The sequence below is a fragment of the Macaca thibetana genome, chromosome 3, assembly GCF_024542745.1.
Source record: "Macaca thibetana thibetana isolate TM-01 chromosome 3, ASM2454274v1, whole genome shotgun sequence".
NCBI lineage: Eukaryota > Metazoa > Chordata > Mammalia > Primates > Cercopithecidae > Macaca > Macaca thibetana.
In genome coordinates, this window is record NC_065580.1 from 183124273 (window position 1) to 183143911 (window position 19639).

A 19639-nucleotide genomic window follows, 5' to 3' on the forward strand; every position below is an offset into this window, starting at 1 on the left:
ATTAGTGGGAAACACACTAACATAATCAGCAGATAGTGATTCTATTTCCCAGCCTCCTTTGCAGTTAGGTGTGGTCATATGACTAAACTCCAGCCAATGGGATTAAGTAGGGGTGATAGGCACCACTTCTGAGTCATGCCCTTAAGAGGAATGACCCTTTCTCTTTCCCCTCTACCTGGAACGTAGATGTGATGGAGAAGCTATAGCAGTTGTTTTGGACTTGGGAAGCTATGGATTGAGGATGACAACAACTAGAGAGAAGGAACCCAGATTTCCAGAATGAGCTTGCAGAACTAAACCTTCCCCAAAAGAGGCAAATTTTAAAGCCTTGACAATGAGAATGAAGATTTTTTGAGACAAAGTTTCCAGGAGAGACATAGCATATAGGCAGATCCAGGGGTAGGAGAGAACATGGAGACTTTGAGGCACCTAAAGAAGTGGAGGATGGCTGGACTGTAAAGGACAATGGGGCAGGTGAGATGGGGCTGGAGAGGTGGCAGAATCCACTTCGAGGAGCCTGAAAGAGCCAGGTTAAGCCCTTTGGACTTTGTCCTGTGGTTAAAGGAGAGTCATGGAAGGCTTATGGAAGGAGAGGGAGTGATTAGATTTGCTTCTTAGAGCAATCTCCCTGGCTACAGGGAAGGGAATGAACTTATTCATTTATAGGATTCAGGAAAAAAAATTGAGGCCCTACTATGTGTCAAGCACTAAAGGTTATCAGTGAACAAAACAGATCCAATTCCCACCCTCATGGAGTTGCAAGCTGGTGGGGTGAGACATGAGTGAAATAATCACACAGGTAAATAAGAAGTGTGATCAGAGCAATGGAGAGATGTATGTCAGGATGTGAGGTCTGTAATGGGGGGTTCAACTTGGGGGGGTCAGAAGAGCTTTCCTGAGCAAGGTGACAGTGAAACAGGAGTGAGAAGAGTTCCGTTCAGAGGGCTGTTGTTCCGTTCAGCATGGGCTGTTGATGCCCAGACAGCAGCAGGGAGAGTGGGGGCTTGGTTGGTGTCCAGGTGGAAGATGATGGCAGAGCTGGAGAGATGTGGCACAGATGGGGAAGGAAAACAGGGACTCTTGAGGGTCAGCCAGCTTCTGGTTTGAGCAAGGCGGGTACCAACAGAGGAGGCCAGTGGGGAGGAAATATGATGAGTTCAAATATAATGTGTTGGATTTGAGGTTCCCATAAGCCAATCAAGTGGAGATGCTGAGTGGGGCTTGGCATACAGGGGTCTGGCACCCAGGGGGACTCCATGGCCAACTGCAGTTGTGATCCTCCCACCTGGAGCACTGTGTGGACTCCCAGTCTCGAGCTTGCCAAGTGCCAGACTTTGGAGGCATCTCATATGTGCCCCAGGAGTTGTGTTTATGGTAGACACAGCGGTTGTCCATCCATGACTTCTTTGCTGATGGGATTCAGTTTTGTTGGTTGTTCATCTACTCAGGAGCTCAGGGAAAGTGGCTATTCCTCGACCCAGCTTCAGAGTGAGTTATAGGTCCAAGTCAACTGTGGTCATTCTCATTCCTCCATCAGTGATTGGTTTGGAATTATAGATGTGCTGCCATCTTGGCCAGTAAGAAGTCTGCAGATCTGCAGAGCAGAAATTTGGGAACAATTTTCTCCATCACAAAAGGAGACATAGGGGGAAAATGTCCTCCTCCTCTTTGCTTGATTTTATCATGTCCCAGTGTGATGCCTGGAGCCACAGCAGCTGTCTTGAAACCATGAGGAGATGTGTCCATAAATTGCTGAGAATGGCATAGCAGGAAGATGAAAAGAATGTGAATCACTGGTTACATCTTTATGTCTCCAAATGAAACAACCCTGTTAAATGAAATTATAAGTCCTCTGTTTTTTTTTTTTTTTGCCTTCTTTAGTCAAGTGTTTTGCTCCTTGTGGCTGAAGACATTCTGACAAAGAAAGTGTTCTTACGCACTATCTCACTTAATTCTCTCATAAACCTCTGAGGTTGATATTACTATTACAGTCATTTTACAATAAAGAAACGGAGACTCTGGGCAGTAAATGACTTTTCCAAGGTCACAAGGACAGTGAGTTACAGAGCTGGGATTGGAGTCAAGGCTCAAGTGTTTATCTGAGAGTGCAACTGAGCTGTAGCCACAATTTCCTTTTAAAAGTCTTTCCCCTAACACATTTTTAGTAGGGAATCATACCCCTGTTCTTATTTTGCTTTGGAAAACTGTGATTATGGTTGGTGAGAAATTTAGAGTGGCCTGCATTTCTTTGTACACAATTAATGGCTTTGATTATATGTTTCTGGCTTCTTTATTCTGAGAAAGGCTGCCATTGGTTGTACAATATAATCAAATCATTTGTTATGTAAACAGCCATCTGGCACAGAGCCAGGGCAGTTCCATCAGCAGGAAGGTGAAAATGAAACTGTGTTGCCAGCCTCAGAAAGCAATCTGATATTCAGCAGGAAAAGATCAAGGATTAATGACATGGAATTGGGTAAAGGCTGTTGCTCTGGCTCTGAGCATTATCAGGAGGTGGGGAACAAAGAATCGTTGTTAAATGGATTTGTTACAAAAGTTATTTCCTAATGTAATTCATGCAATGCTTGCCAAACACCAAGCATATCCTTAGAAAGCAGAAGGGGAGGGAGGGAGGGAGGGGGGAGGAAGGAAGGAAGGAAGGAAGGAAGGAAGGAAGGAAGGAAGGAAGGAAGGAAGGATGGAAGGAAGAAAGGAGGGAGGGAGGGAGACTTTTATCATCAATTATAAGACTCTTAGAAAGAGTTACTATCCTTTATATACAAAGAGTTCTTGCAAAACAATAAGAGGCAAACCCCTTATTAAAAATCCACTATTCTGGTAGGTGAAGTGGCTCATGCCTATAATCCCAGCACTTTGGGAGGCTGAGGTGGGAGGATTGCCTGAGCCCAGGAGTTTAAGACAAGCCTGGTAACATAGCAAGGTCTTGTCTCTGCAAAAAATAGGGAAAATTAGACAGCTGTGGTGGCATATGCCTGTAGTTCCAGCTACTTGGGAGGCTGATGATGTAGGAAGATCGTTTGAGCCTGGGAGGTGGAGACTGCAGTGAGCTGAGATTGTGCCATTGCACTCCCATCTGGGAGACAAAGGGAGACCCTGCCTCAAAAAAAAAAAAAAAATCAGCTATTCACAAATGAAGAAGGACAAAACACGTGAAGACAAGTTCCACCCCACCAGTTATCAAGGAAATGGAAATAAAAGCTACAATCGTATGTCATTTTCTGCCTATCAGATTAGCAAAGACAAAAAAGATTGGCAACTGTCACTGTTGCAGAGTATGGGGATTCTCATACTCTCCCAAAGAGGCTCTAGAAGGGTCTCTGGCAGCAGAATGGCAACGAGCACCATGCCGTTCACTGGGCAGAAATTTTAAAGCAACCTGGAAATTTAATTTGGGAGCATTTATTCTAAGATAAAATAGGCCAAGTAGTCTCTATGGGGAAGGTAGTTCATTGCAGCATTATTTATAGTAGTGAAAAATTGGGGGAAAAATTCTGATGCCAAACTACAGAAGATTCATTAAGCAAACAATAGTCCTCATATAATGAAACGCTGTATTTAAAAATTATGAAATTGCGTTAAATAAATATGAAACATTGTGTTAAGGTGTATTAAAAATACTCATTAAAATGACAATATAGAGGACCACACGTGGTGGGTCACACCTGTAATCCCAGCACTTTGGGAGGCCAACGTGGGTGGATCACGAGGTCAGGAGTTCGAGACCAGCCTGATGAACATGGCAAAACCCCATCTCTACTAAAAACACAAAAATTAGCCAGCTGTGGTGACAGGCACCTGTAATCCCAGCTACTCAGGAGGCTGAGGTAGGAGAAGCTCTTGAACCCAGGAGGCAGAGGCTGCAGTGAGCAGAGATCATTCCACTACGTTCCAGCCTTGGTACCAGAGCAAGACTGTCTCAAACAAACAAACAAACAAAAATGGCAAAATAGAGAGATGGCCATGACATTGTAGAGAAAAGCATTTTCATGTGCATAATCTCATCTGTATTAAGTTGTGTGTGCAATGGGCATATATTAAAAAGAGTATTCTAAAGGATGTTTCCCAGAATGTCAGCAGTGTTTATTTCTGGGCGGTAGGATTTGGGGTAATTTTTACATTCCTTTAAATCGGGGTTTCTCAACCTTGACACTATTGACAATTTGAGTCAGATAATTTTTGTTGCAGGGGACTCTCCTGGGCACTGTGGAATGTTTAATGGCATATGTGGTCTCTCCCCGATAGATACCAGGAGCACCCCTACCCCCAATCCTAACAACCAAAATTGTATTCAGATATTGCCACATTTCTCCTGGGGGACAAAACCACCTTTGGTTGAGAACCACAATTTTAAATGCTTTTCTGCATTATTTAAATATTTTAGCAACAAGCATGTGTTGTTATCATAATCAGAAAAACAAACACATTTTTAAAAAATTCAGTAAAGTCATCTGTGGCTCTGTGAATTGACTTTGGATTTGGTCAGCAAAATTCAGTCAGAGAGTATAGAAATCTGTTATCTTCTTATGTTTGACACAAGGTTCTGGTGAAATATCTGGACATTTAGTTCCCTGGGTTGGTTTTTGCCTGAAAAACAGCTTCTTTTTTTGCTATGGATTTGAATATAATTAAACTCCTAGAGTGGGTGCTTTGACGGTCTTGCCCACTTTCTGTTCTCGTGGTAAGTACTCCAATTTTGAAGGGATCTCCACACTTCTCTCATGTGGTTCCCCTTTTGGGGGAGCTAACTGCCTTCCTGACTCCAAATCTAAGCTAATTTTCTAAATCGTACCTTCAGCTGCAGCCACTGGTTCAAGGATGGGCGTGTAACCAGGTTAGAGTCTAAAGAAGAATCAACGTCAGGGGCCTCTGGAAAAGATGCCTTCCAAGTAGCCACTCGAAGAGATCTTCATCTGGACAGAATGAGACCTGGAATTGTCATGCTTGTTTTAATGTCATGAAGAAAACCAGCCAGAGGAAACAAACAAACAAAAAACACTAACATGCGAAAGTTGAAGCTCTGATCAAACCAAGCCTGAAGCTCACCCTTCTACTAGGCTTTTCATTAATACAAGCCAATAAGTCCCTTTTATACTTTAAATCAGTGTGAGCTGATTTTCTATTCCTTAAAGCCCAAAGCTAACTTGCACAAACTCCTTCGATAAGAGGAACCTCTCCCAGAGTCCTGTGTTCATATCATTTTAGCAAATATGTATTGGACACTTACTGGACACCAGGCCTATTGTCTGATCCCGGGGGAACGAAGATGATGAAGACACAATCGTGGCCTTTGAGGAACATGCTACCTGGTTGGGGAAGATAAGGGTGTGGGATGTGTGCCATGATGACAGGGACACAGAGACACAGTCGGCTTGGGTTGGGGAGAAGAAATCCTTGACTGAGCCCGTCTGAAGAGTGAGTAGAGGATGGAGAAGGGCGCCTGACAGCCTGGATGCTTGAGAGATTGCTGTAGGGCAGGGCAGGCAGCATGTGCAGAAAGGAAAGAGCTGTGGAGATGGGGAGCATGGCCTCTGGGGGAACACCACATAAAGGGGGCTCAGGCAGGGCTGAGTCCCCAGAGAGAACCCTGCAACTTTAGAGCATGAGCCCCCCTTCCTCCTTCCCTCGCTTGGTGCAGTCCAGCTGCTGGCAGAGAATGTGGGGGTTGGGCAGGGACCCCTTGTCAAAGTCCAGCTTTTTCATTGCAAGAATGGAAAGACCAAGATATCAGCAAAGATGACACTGTGACCAATATTCTTTCAACAGCGTTCATTCCACACAAGCTCCTATGGCAGAGGGCAAAAGTCAACCCAGGCTTAGGGATTGGTGGGAGATACATAATCACCTATAACCCTGAAAAAATATAAAACTTCGATCATGCTCTAGGGGTCTCTAAAAGACTTTCCAGGGAAGTCAGGGAAGGCTTCTTGGAGGAAGAAGCACTTAAGCCAAGAGCTAAAGGGAAAGGAGTTCCCTTGGCAAAGCTGGGAGGGAAGGGGTTTCAGATGGAGGGAACAACCTGGGCAAAGGGCCTGTGGCAGGAAGGAACATAGGCAAGCAAGGGCTTTGCATTCACACCCTGCTTTTCATGAGTCCTGACCACAAGCCTGTAAGGTAGGTCTTGTTATCACCATTTTAGAAATGAAGACATTGAGACTTAGAGAAGCAGTGAGCTGCCCAGGGACACACAGCCAGGAAGCAGCAGAAATGGGAATTGAACCTGCGTTCTTCATCATACCCTGGTCTGTCCCTGGTAGGGATCAACCAGCAGCTTTCTGACTGCTGGGATACTTCTCTTTGAGAACACATCAGTTCTAAAAGTATGGTCCTATGATCCCCAGGGGTCTCCAAGACCCATTCAAGGGGTTCATAGGATTATTTGCCGTTTTTACTCTTATTCTCACATGAGTGTAAAGAGTTTGAAAAGTTCATTGATAAATGTTTAGATTCCACATTGCAAATGAATTTAAGACATTACCACTGGCTAGGTTTTGTGTAGCATTAAAGACTATTCATGGCTGGGTGCGGTGACTCATGCCTGTAATCCCAGCACTCTGGGACACTGAGGCAGACAGATCACCTGAGGTCAAGAGTTCGAGACCAGCCTGGCCAACATGGAGAAACTCCATCTTTACTAAAAATACCAAAATTGGCCAGGCGTGGGGGCAGATGTCTGTAATCTCAGCTACTTGGGAGGCTGAGGCAGGAGAATCACTTGAACCCAGGAGGCGGAGGCTGCAGTGAGCCGAGATTGCGCCACTGCACTGCAGCCTGGGTGACAGCGTAAGACTCTGTCTCAATATATATGTATTTCACAATGTGACAATATCCTCCCCTTTTCAAACTATATTCCTTTGGAAGCCAGGTTTTCTCAGATACTTCATCCTAAACAAAGTCTCACAGCAGATCCACCGCAGAAGCAGGTATGAGGACTCGCTGTCCCCCAGAGGCCAGCTGTTAGAGAGAGATGCAGAAATACCTACAATCCAACAAACGTCACTTCTCTCACTAAATTTGTCTGTTTTAAAATGCATAGTTATTTATTATAAAAATGTTATGTTCATGTAATGGATTTATTATTACATTTGAGTGAATAAATAAACATGTTATATATTTCTTAGTTTTCATTTCTAACATGAATATCGACTGATAGAATCCACACAAGCAAAAGCTCCTTGGGGTTCTCAGCAGTTTTTTAAAATGTAAAGGGATCCTGAGGGCTGCTGTCTGCGGAGGCTGCAGAACTGCCCTGTCTTCCCTGCCCTGCACACTGCCAGGCCCCTTCTCTCTTCCTTTCTTCCTTCCGCCCTTCCCCACTGTAAGTCTGTACTCAGCGCCTCTGGGAAGGGCTGGGGCACCAAGTACGGGGATCCCAGGAGGCTTCCTGGCTTTTGAGTTTGGAAAGTTGAGAGGAGCAGGAAGAACTCACATCTTGCAGAGAGCAAGGCTCCTCTGCCCAGAGCCAGAGCCAGGGTCGCAGGGTAGCTACAGAGAGGGGCTGTCAGGGGTGGCCCCTAGCCTGGGGTTGAGCCCAGAAAGGCCCAGAACCTCAGGTAGAAGCAACTTCTCCAGGATTCTGGAAAGGCAACCTCCAACCAGCCCTTGAAGTAGCCAGGAAGCAGCCAAATGATCCCCACGACCAGGGACAATGGGAAAGGGACAGCCACAGCAGCATGCAGGGCCTCAGGTGGGGGCCAGCTTGCATCAGGCAATGCCTGGTGGGAAGATGACACCCAATACCAATCCCCCGTCCTCATTCCTGTCCCCAACACCTTGACCTCACGAAAAGCCAGAGGACCCAGGGCCTTTCCAGGAGAAGTGGGGTGGGGCGGTGGGGAGGGTGGGAATCACTGTCAGATAAAGCCCCCTCCAGCCTGGCATAACCATGGCACAAGATGGAAAATCAGTTCCATTTGCAAAAACACGAAGAAACTCTACAGTACCAGTGTGTGAACTGGGACTCATACCCACCCTGTGTGGAAAAGCCCCACTCGTGTGGGATGTAGCCTCCATGACAGATCTCTTCTTTGGACATCAGAGAGGTTGAGTCACTTGCATGAGGCAGCTTAGCAGGAAGGGGCAGAGCTGGGATTTGCCCCAAGGCCCTTGGCTGCAGCCCCCATGCCCTTGACCCCTGACTGCTGAGGGAGGGTGTTCATCCTCCAGGCCTGGCCAGAGTATGGAACTCAGAATCCCAGGCTGGGCCTGGTGGTACAGCCCCTGGGATTGGAGGATTCGACCCCAGGGTCCCTTAGGTGAGCAGAGGCCAGTCAGCCGTGCAGGTTGTGGTGGAGCTGGGTCTCTTGCCCAGGCTGTGCACCAGGTGCCCCCTGACCTGCTGAGTACCCCCAGAGGGTCGGGTGAGGGCCTCACCTGGCAGGACAGGTTCTTCAAGGTCCTCTGCCTGGGCGGTGGTTTCCTGTGCCTTTCACTCCTCCTGGAAGGGTAGACAAAGATGCCCCAGATACAGGCCCAGGGAGGCCAAGAGATTAGCCAGAGGTCCCACAGAAGGTCATGGGAGTGCCAAGACTACCCCTTATGGAGCCTTGTGGGAGGCAGAGCCCATGAGGAGGGAGGCACAGACCTGGGTCCCTGCACCTGCCCCTGCATAGAAGGCTGTTGGGGGACGTGGGGGCAGGTCCTGGATAGGTTCCTGACTGAGGTGGCATGGACGTTGTCTGTGATGCTCCCCTCTCACCCTCCACATGTACCATCGTAACTGCCGGGTTTATGCCCTAAATATCTCCTGTATCCAACCACAACTCCTCACCTCCCTGGCCAAGCCCTGGGCCAGGCCCCTCCCTTTCACTCATGGACTGTGGCCATTGCCCCTTCTCTGCTCTTCCTGCTTCCAGCCTCGCCCACTCTCTTCTCCACACTCCTTCCTCTGCCTACAACCTTCTGTGGCTCCCATTCACTCAAGAAAAAGCCCAAACTCCTCTCTGTGGCCACAGGGCCCCTAGCCAACTCTCCTGTCTCATCACCACTTCCAATGTCTGCTCCTTTGACCTGCAGCTCTAGTGAAATGACCTTCAGTTTCTGTCCACCAGACATTTACACATTGTATTCCCTCTGTTTGGAACTCTGTTTGCAGTATTTTTTCTATTATTTGTAAAAATTGAGGTGAAATTCGTGTAACATGCAATTAAACATTTTAAAGTGAACAATTCAGTTGACATTTGGAACATTCACCACGTTGAGCAGCCCGTATCCTGGCACTATTTTTGCTGATCCTCCTTTTCATCCTTTCAGTCATCCAGACGTCACCTCCCCCAGGAAGCCCATCTTGACCTTCCCCTCTTCCCCATAGTTTGGATCAGATGCCTCTTTGGAGCTGCCAGGGCCCCTGTGGCTCCCCCACTGGGTTGTGTTGCCTGCCAGAGTGTGAGTGGGCTGAGGGCAGGAACCACATCTGATTCTTCTCAGCACTCATGGCACCCGCACATGTGTGGACTTGGGGTGTGTTTGTGATGAATGAGGACAGAAGCAGAGATGGGTGGAGAGATGGTGAAATGTGAACTGAGCATCCCCTTTGTGCCAAGCCCTGTGCTCAGTGCTTGTGTGTGTCACATGGTGGGGGGCAGAGCAGACACAGAGCCTGCCCCTGTGGAGCTGATATCCCCAGGGGCAGGGTGAGGGGTGAACCAACATGCCCCTGACAATTACAAGATGGCATCATCAGGTCTCCGACGATGAGTATAAGGCATTGTGGGAGCACCCAGAAGCCTCCTGACCTGCCTGGACTGGGAAGTCACCTCACAGGTGGCAACTAAGGGTTGTGAAATACAGAGAGGGGTGAGCTGGGTGGGTGCAGAGGGCTGGCAGGAAGTATCCCCAAAAGAGAGCACAGCAGGGACAAAAACCTGACCCAGGGGGTCCCGACTGAGGTGATTTTGTTCTGCCCGGGAACATTTGGTGCTGTCTGGAGATGTTAGTTTTCACACCTGGGGAGAGTGCTGCTGGCATCCAGTGGACTGAGGCTCCAGACACTGCTTAGTGTCTTGCAGAGCCCAGGACAGCCCCACAATGGAGAATGGCCCAGCCCAAGGCTGAAAAACCCTGGCACAGAGGCAGGCCTTTGGGGGCACTAAAAGAAGCTCAGGAGAGGAGGTTGGAGGGGGCGCAGGCAGCCTCAGCCCCATCCCGGACTTTGGATTTGGGGATGGGGTGTCCAGCCCAAGAGGACTTAGGCAGCAGAGACCTGCTGAGATACAGAGTCCAGGAAGCTCCCTATGGCCTCAGTGTGGACTAGGATGATGCAGCTGTATGATCCAGTGGAAGAGAAGTCAAGGCAAAGGGCACAGAGAATGCAAAGGTCCTGAGGTGGAAACTAGCTGAGTGGGCTCTGGAGACAGAGGGGAGGCTGGCATGAGTGAAGTGCAGAGACTACTGGGAGACACCATGCAAGGCTGTGGAGGCTGCAACAAGACTTAGGGGGTTAGTCCAAGAGCAATGGGGAGCTCTCGAAAGTGTTTCACCAGGAGAGGAGCACTGTCAGCCGTGGGTCCTAGCAGGTTCCCTCTAATCGTGGGTGGGGAATGGATTCTAGGGGTGAAGGCAGCGCAGGGAGACGTGGAGGAGGTGAGGCTGGGGCCAGGTCAGGCCAGGAGCTGGAGTGAGGTGTTGAGGGGGTGTGGCCGCCAGGTCCAGCTCGTGGGTTTGATGGGGATGATAGGCAGAGGACTGGAGAGCGGCTCAGAAGCTTCTAGCTGGCTAGGCAGTCTGGACAAGGGGCCTTTCAGGCATCTCTTTTCACCTCATGGCTCCTGGGGGCCGAGGGCCCTGATACCTGTGCTTCCCACCCCTTCCTGGACAAGTCCAGCCTCTGCATGGATGTCCTCAACCCACGTACCTGCAGGAGGCAGCTTGGAATGCTTGCTGTTGGGACTTTCCCAGAGCTCTAACCCCAGGACACACGGCACCTCAAAGTGGAATCCAGATGCTGGCACCGCCTCTTTAAGAAAGGCCAGAAGCGGATGGAGCAGGAAAAAGCCCCGTGTTCCACAGTTGACTCTCAGCAGCGCCAGTCTCTGCTGTCTGCAGGGCCTGAGTTGGAATCCTGCCTCTGCCACCACATGCTCAGTGCCTTGGGCTCCTCACCTGTGGCGTGAGTACAGCAGCGCCTCCCTCAGAAAGCTGGTGATATTTGAAAATGAGAGAATTCATGGAAAGTACCTGGTGTAGAGTCAGTGTTTAGTAATTGTCAGTGAATATTACTATTATTATTAATTAGGGCATTGAAAATAATTCTCATTTGCTCCCCTCCCCAGTGGGAAGGGCCAGGTTTGGCTTCAAATCATCCGGGACATTGTAGCCGACACAGGGTCACACACAGAGCCCCACGCCAAGCTCCCAGGAGAATAAACCAGGGGAGGGCTGTTCCCCTCATAACTGACAGCCTGAGAAAAATTGCAGTTTGCAAGACACTCATGTGGAAAGGGAGGACTTTGGAGCCATGAACCCACTCCCACACTCAGATGCCAGGGCCTTGGGCAAGTCCCTGAGCCTCTTGGAGCCTCATTCTTCCCATCTGTGGAATGGGAACTCCGGGGCCCATACAGGTTGCCAGAAGGTGGAATTGCACCTTCTATACTCTACTTCTGAGACACAGAAGGGACTAAATCTGCCACTCGGGGATGGCATCCTGGTCCCTCAAGGTCCCCTTTAGCGCTGAGGGCTCCTCTTTTCTAAGGAGCTCTTGCCTCACAGACCCTTGTGCCAGCCCTCAGTTGTCCCAATTCTGCAGATGAGGACTTGGAGACGTGACCAGGTACATCACAGAGCTGAGGCCATGCCAATCTCGGCACCCTCCCAGCTGAGGTCCCTCCCCCTTGCTCCCCTCTCAGCCCTTGAAGTCACTGGGACTCATTGTCTCAAGCCAGAAAGCGGGGCCAGATGGTGGCAGATCCACTGGCGTCTGTTGCATAATTAAGTTAGGGCGAAAAATATTGCTTGTAATTAAACAAGGGAACCAGGACAGCAGTGGCCCCCGCAACAGCTGGGGCGGCTCAGGAAGGGAAGATCACTCCTCTGGAAGACTCTGGCTGGGAGTGAGGGGTGGGGTGGGGGATGAAACCTGCAGAGGTTGTGACCTCTGTTCCTCTCCTAACATCCCAACTCCACCTCTGCCAGCTGCATGGCCTTGGCTCTGTCCCCTCCTCTCTTTGTTTTTTGGTTTCCAGACAACAGCAAGAGCGGGGCTTGTCCTGGTCTTGTCTCACCTGTCCCCACCTCAGAGCCTTTGCACTTGAGGTACCCCCTGCCTGGCAGGTGCTTCCTACACCCAGATCTTCCCAGGGAGGCCCCTCCACCTGCTCCAGGTCACAGCTCAACTGCCTCCTCCTCCTAGCAGCTTCTCAACCTCTCCCATCCTGTCACCCGCTTCTGTTTTCTCCATAGCTTGACTTGGTGCCCTGTACACAGTAGGTTCTCAATAAGTACTTGTTAAACAAATGGAGATCCCTGTGTCATTTGTCCCTTTTATCTGTCATTCTCTTTGCTCCAAAGCCATGAGGCCGTTTCACAGATGAGGAAAACTGAGGCAGGTGAAAGAGGACACACCTTGCCAGCCTCCTCAGGTGAAGCACCGGCCACGTGGACAGCCACTGAACTTGATCACTCCTGGGTTGAAATCCTGGCTCTGCCTCTCCTTGGCAGAGGAACCTTGGACAAGTGACTGTGCCTCTCTGTGCCTCAGTTTCTTCATGTGTAAAAATGGATGGTTATTTTGAACTCTCAGGGTCAAAATGAAAGTGTTAAAGCAGGTGGTAGCCACTAAGTACCAGTAGTGTTCCATAAAATATCTGCTGAATTAAGGAGATGAGAATCATTGTCCACATTTCACAAATGGGGGAGACTGAGTCACAGGGAGATGAAGCTAATTAAACATGGAACTGAGTATCAAACCTAAGTCTGTTCAACTCCAGAGGCCTCTTTTGTGCAGTGAAAGTAACATTGTGGAAAATTCTAGGTCTCAGGACTTCCAGGTGATGGGAGGGATGGGAGGGATGGGAGACGACCTAGCATGTAAGAGGATGACTGGACAGGCACAACCAACTTCCATGTGGGGGGACAGGCAGGCAGCAGAGACGGCCCCACCAGGGCCCACATGAAGGATGGCTGGACCTGGCCAGTCTCCACTCTCTGTCTTTCTGATATTCCATTGAGGAGTCTTGCTCTGTCACTCTCAGTCCATGGAGTTTGAGCAAAGCTGACCCCCACCTCCAGCTTCAAGGATGTGCATGTGGCTGAGGACCTGGCCATGGGCCACGGGGTGTGGTGAGAGATGGCCACATGATCCAGTCACAGCCAATGAGAGCCAGTCTGGGGGCTTGGACAGGAATGGTTGAGAAAGAGTGCTGGGGTTTCCCTCTGGGTTGCTGGGCTGATAGGGTCATATTAGTATCAGTGGGGGTCACAGTCACAGTGGCAGTAGCAGCAGCAGTTGTAGTAATAAAAAAACAGCTAGTACTTATTGAGCATTAGGTGTGTTAGTTAGTTAGTGCTTCACATATATTGATTAACTTCGTCTTCCAGAGAGATGTGGAAAATAATATCATTCAAACACCTGGATCTAGCTATGCCTGAAGCAAGACCCCTGGAATTTTTTTATGTGACCCAATAAATTATCTTTCACCTAAACTGGTTTTAGTTGGATTTTTATTCCTTGGAGCTGAGACGGCCCTGACTAATCCACCTGCCTTCTGGACATTATCCAGGCTTCCATCTCCCCATTATTACTGTAGCTGAAGTGGCACGCCCATTAACTGTTTAATGCCTGTTGCTGACTCACACGTTTCCATTTGAGTTCTTGGTCCATCTTTCCCAAACAGAAGCCCTAAGCCTACTCCTTTTCCCATTCACGCTGAGCAGGACGGAGGGTGTGTAGGCGTGAGTGCACACCTGCGTTCCAGGAAGGTGCTCTGTGGGGTTTGCTTGGCCCCCAAACACACCTCGTTATTAGTGTGATGACTGCTACTAAATAGTCCTCCCGAGCAGATCAGCTGCTTTTCATAAATGGTGATCTCACCAAGACTTCCCAACAGCCCTGCAAGGCAGATACTGTCATCCCATTTTAAAGATGAGGAAAATGAGGTTCAGAGAAGCAAAGCCTGAGTCCCACGGCTCTAAGCAGAAGATCCTGCACTCCCTAACTCCAGAGCTGTGCCCCTTCCAAGACCCAAGTTCACAGACCACAGGTGCCAGAACTCGGTGTCAACTTGGTTTAAAATATGTGTGACAAATCTATGTGCATGTAGAGTCTATGAGTGTGTGTGATAGCACATGTGTCAAATCCCTATGCATGCAGAGTCTATGTGTGTGTGTATAATATGTCTTGAATCCACACATACAAATAGAATTGAAATGAGTAGGTATTCTATAGGTAATCTATATGAATATTGAATGTGTGTCTAATATATATGCCAAACCTATATGTATGCAAAGTATATATGTATGTAATATATGTGTAGAACCTATATGAATATAGAATATATGTGTGTGTGTATAATATGCATGTAGAATCTACATCTATGTGGACATATATGAGTGTGTGTGAAATATGTGCATAGGATCTATAGCTACAAAGGACATATATGAGTGTGTGTCTTATATGTGCAAAGGATCCATATAAGACATAGGACATATATGAGTGTGTGTGTGCATGTGTGTGTGTATGTCTAATATGTGTGTGGAATCTCTGGTTTCACCTGCCCTGCATCTCTGGGCAGCAGGTACATTGTGGAGTGAGAGAAAACAATGACTACCTTTTCCCACCTCAGCCCGCACCACCCTGGACCAGCCACTGTTCCCTGCTCCCCTCTGGCCTCCTGCAGTCACCTGGCCTTCCTGCTCTGCCCCTCCTCCAACCCATTCTCCCCTTGAGCTGGGGGGATACTATTAGAACTGAGGTCAGGTCAGGGCTCTCTGCTCAGAGCTTTCCATGGCTCTTACCTCTTTTAGAGCAAAGCCGAAGTCCTTGCAACAGCTTGAAAGGCCCTGCCTGGTCTGGGACCTCCCTCGTGGCCTCCCTGACTCCTAACCGACCCTGTCTCTCTCTTCCCCTTGGCTACAGCTGTCCAGTCTCTTTCTCTGGGGCCAGGCACGCTATAGCTGAGCGCCTGTGCACTTGCAGTTCCTGCCCCCCACACAGATCCCCTGCCCTAGATGTCACTTCATTCAAGTCTCAGCTGAAATGTCACCTCCCCAAAGAGGCCTCCTCAGATTCTCTCCAGCTCCTTCCCCTGTGTGGATGTTCCTAAGATGCTCCCATGCAATGTTGTACCACCACCCAGCACAGTGCCTGACATGTGGTAGGTGTTCAGCCACTGGCTGATGGGTGAGGGGGCAAAACAAGCCAGCAATCAGGTCAGCGCTTATCCTGCTGAACTTCCTCTCAGGCCACCCAGGATCTGCACGGCCTCACCTGACCTCTGCCCACCACTGTCTTCCCACAAGCTCACTCACTCCACTTCCTTCTCGTTTGGGGCTAGAAGTTACCAACAGAGCGTTTCTCTGCCTACATTTAATGGCTTACTTTACAAAAAAGCAAAAAGGGAAGTGTCAGCAGCAACACCCTTCACCTCCCATTCCAGAGTGTTTCTCTGTCACTACTGGACCCCATGGGGAAATTCTGCCTTCTGGGACAGTCCTGCCTGGTGTGCAGGAACTGGTGTTCCAGGTAGCTGAAGTTTCCGGATAACTGAGGATAACCTCTGGAATCAAGGAATGTAAACAGTGTGGCCTGTGGTTGACTCTAACCCACCAAGGATCTCTGTTAGGCCAGCACTTTTGTATTTTAACAGCTCTATCGAAATATAATTCACTTAAGATAAAATGTACACTGTAAAAATGTACAATTCAATGGTTTTAAGTACATTCATAGAATTGCACAATCATCACCACAATCAATTTTAGAACATTTTCATCACCTCCCCAAAACACCCCGTATCCCATGCCTACTCCCCATACCCCCTCACCCCAGCCTCCCCAAACCACCAATCTACTTGCTGTTTCTATAGATCTGCCACTTCTGGGCATTTCCTAGGAAGGAATTGTGCCCTATGTGGGCTTTTGTGTCTGGCTTCTTTCACTCAGCATCATGTTTTCAAGGTTCATGCACATCGTAGCATGAATTCGTAGTTCATTCTTTTTATTGCCAAATAATATTCCATTGTGTGGACCCACCACATGGTGTTTACTCATTCATCCAGTGATGGACATTGGAGCTGTTTTCACTGTGTAGCTATGATGAATTGTGCTGCTATGAACATTTGTGTGTCAGTTTTTGCGCAGACATATACTTCTGTATCTCTTGGGTATATACCTAGAAGTGGAATGTTTGGGTCATATTGTAACTCAATCTACACTTTTGGGGAACTACTAGACTGTTTTCCAAATCGGCTGTACCTGTTTACAATCCTACCAGCAAGATAGGAGAGTTCTAGTTGCTCACATCCTCACCAACATTTGCTAGTGTCTGCCTTTTTGATCATTTGTCATCCCAGAAGGTGCAAGGTGGTAGGCCAATGCTTTGCCTTCATTAGTTGGAAACGTTTGAAAATTGGGAGAGTTTCTTATTTTTAAATTTTTATTTTTTGAGACTGAGTCTCTCTCTCTTGTCCAGGCAGGAGTGCAGTGGTGCAATCTTGGCTCAGTGCAACCTCTGCCTCCTGGATTCAAGCGATTCCCCTGCCTCAGCCTCCTGAATAGCTGGGATTACAGGCAACTACCAACACGCCCGGCTAATTTTTTTTTTTTTTTTTTTTTTTTTTTTGGTATTTTTAGTAGAGATGGGGTTTCCCATGTTGGCCAGGCTGGTCTTGAACTCCTGACCTCAGGTGATCCACCCGCCTCAGCGGGCTGAGTGTTGGGATTGCAGGTGTGAACCGTTGTGCCTGGCCTAAAAATTGGGAGAGTTTCTATCAAAATCTGGATCTCTGGCTTCTCCTGAGGAAGATGGTTTTTTGACATGACTGGGATGCATTCCCTGTGGAGGCTGAGTTGCAGCCACCCTCCAGGCCACCACAGTCTTCATCCAGCCAACTCCCTTGTTGAAGGGACTTCAGGGCTCCTTTGACATTGAGGTCTATAACATGTGTTTGAGCCCAGAGGAGGTCCACAAAGATGAAGAACTTTCATCACTTGGCCTTTTAGAATTGACTTTCCCTCAGGCGGACTGGGGGTTGAACCGCAAATACATTTTCCTACATAGGATATCCCACACTGACACAGGGTACAGGTTAAGGATCCCTTATCCAAAATGCTTAGGACCAGAAGTGTTCTGGATTTCTATATTTTCCAAATTTTGGAATATTTGCATATACATAATGAGATATCTTAGGGATGGGGCCCAAGTCTGAACATGACATTTACTTATGTTTCATACACACCTTATACACACAGCTTGAATGCAATTGTATACAATTTTAATAATTTAGTGTATGAAACAAATTTTATGTACATTGCACTATCAGAAAGAAAGGCATCCCATGCCTATCTCAGTTACCCACGTGGACAATCTGTGGTTGTTTGGCATCACCCTTATTCCTGACTCTGAATTTATATGCTATCAATAAAGCAATCAGTGAATATTACTATTATTATTAATTAAGGCATTGAAAATAATTCACATTTGCTCCCCTCCCCAGCTGGAAGGGCCAGTTTTGGCTTCAAATCAGCTGGGATGTCGTAGCTGACTCAGGGCCACACACAGAGCCCCATGCCAAGCTCCCAGGGGGATAAACCAGGGGAGGGCTATTCCCCTCATAACTGACAGCCTAAGAAAAATTGCAGTTTGCAAGACACTCGTGTGGAAAGGGAGGACTTTGGAGCCATGAACCCACTCCCACACTCAGATGCCGGGGCCTTGGGCAAGTCCCTGAGCCTCTTGGAGCCTCTTGGAGCCTCATTCTTCCCATCTGCGGAACAGGTGACAGAGCAATACTCCATCACAAAAAAAGAAATTGAAATGGGATTTCACCTTCTTGGTCAGGTGAGTCATAAACTCCTGACCTCAGGTGATCCAACTGCCTCGGTCTCCCAAAGTGCTGGGATATCAGGTGTGAGCCACCACCACTGGCCATCACTTATGCCTTTGTCTAGCTCAGGAAATGTGCATTTTTCCAGCAGAGGAACCAATCAAATATGCATTTGTCTCAGGTGAGCTGAGGGATGACTTAGAATTCAGTAAAGTTCTTGGTGCTCACAAGGAATTTCCTAGCAGGAAAATTGGGTGGGAGGTATGTGGAGTATTTATTTATTTATTTAGAGATAGTCTAACTCTGTGGAACAGGCTGGAGTGCAGTGACATGATCTCGGCTCACTGCAACCTCCTCCTCCCAGGTTCAAGCGATTCTCCTGCCTCAGCCTCCCAAGTAGCTAGGATTACAGGTGTGCACCACCATGCCTGGTTAATTTTTTTATATTTAAAGTAGAGACAAGTGTATCACCAGGTTGGCCAGCCTGGTCTGGAACTCCTGACTTCAGGTGATCCGCCCACCTCAGCCTCTCAAAGTGCTGGGATTACAAGCATGAGCCACTGCACTTGGCCTCTCTCCCTGTATCTTCATGTGCCTGCAAACCCAAGAGGGAACTCCTGGCCCCTTGGTTAGGGTCGGGGCCCCAGAGACCCCGGGGTCAAGGCTAGGGCTCCATCCCAAGGATGTGCATCCCTGCAAGAGGCTGCATTCAACAGGCATGGAAGAGGCTCCGCTGGAGCCTGCTCGAATTCCTGCTGTGGAAAGCAAGAGGAGGTGCTCCTTGAAGAAACAGGGGTATCCCACCAGTCTCAGGTGTTCTGTCCTGGCCTGCAGCCCTGGATCGTCCAGCCTCTGCTGGGGTGGGGAGCCAACCTTGCCATTCTTGGCTGGGCTGAGGGTGAGGGTCCCACTTCCCCAAAGGCCTAGCCCGTGGTTCCAGCTGCAGGCTCCACTGGGCAGCGCCAGGTCGCGTCCCTCCCCTCCAGGCCTGACGGTGGCCCTTAGGAAAGATAGTAAGGATGGTCACAGATATGTCACGCGACCCACCCACCAGGCTCCTCCCGCACTGCTCTTAGCCCCACAGATGGCGGCGGAGTGGTGGAGCGGAAAGTGTGACCCAGTGGAAAGGGGTGGCCAGGAGACGAATCCCCAGACAGCGCAGATGAGCCTGTGGGGCAGCAGGTGAGTGGGTCTGTGGTGGGAGGGGCTGCAGGGAGTCCGAGGACAGGCTTCTTTCCCCTCAGCTGGAGGCCTCCACATCAAGAGAGCAGGGGGTCTTCCTCCCCCAGCCCTGCCCTCCTGTGGACACAGGGCCAGAAATGCCTCCATTAGAGAGACCACCCGGGTGAGCTGGGCTCAGTGTAGATTTGGCGAACGGTGGGACAGGGGACCCCATGACCTTATGACTTGTTAAAATCCCACCACAGAAGTAACTGGGGGTGTCTAGTGGCCTCGGAAGCCAGCTGGGGAGATGGGGGAGTGGAGGTTGAGGGCTGGGGGAAGCAGCTGAGGGTCCTGGGCTGTACCAAGTGGGAGACCTAGGGAGGGGGTGTCTGGGCAGGAGTGATTGGTGATATTTCAGGGGACAGGTCTTGGGTGGGCACCACACAGTGGGGGCTCACCACCACTACCACCCCAATGGC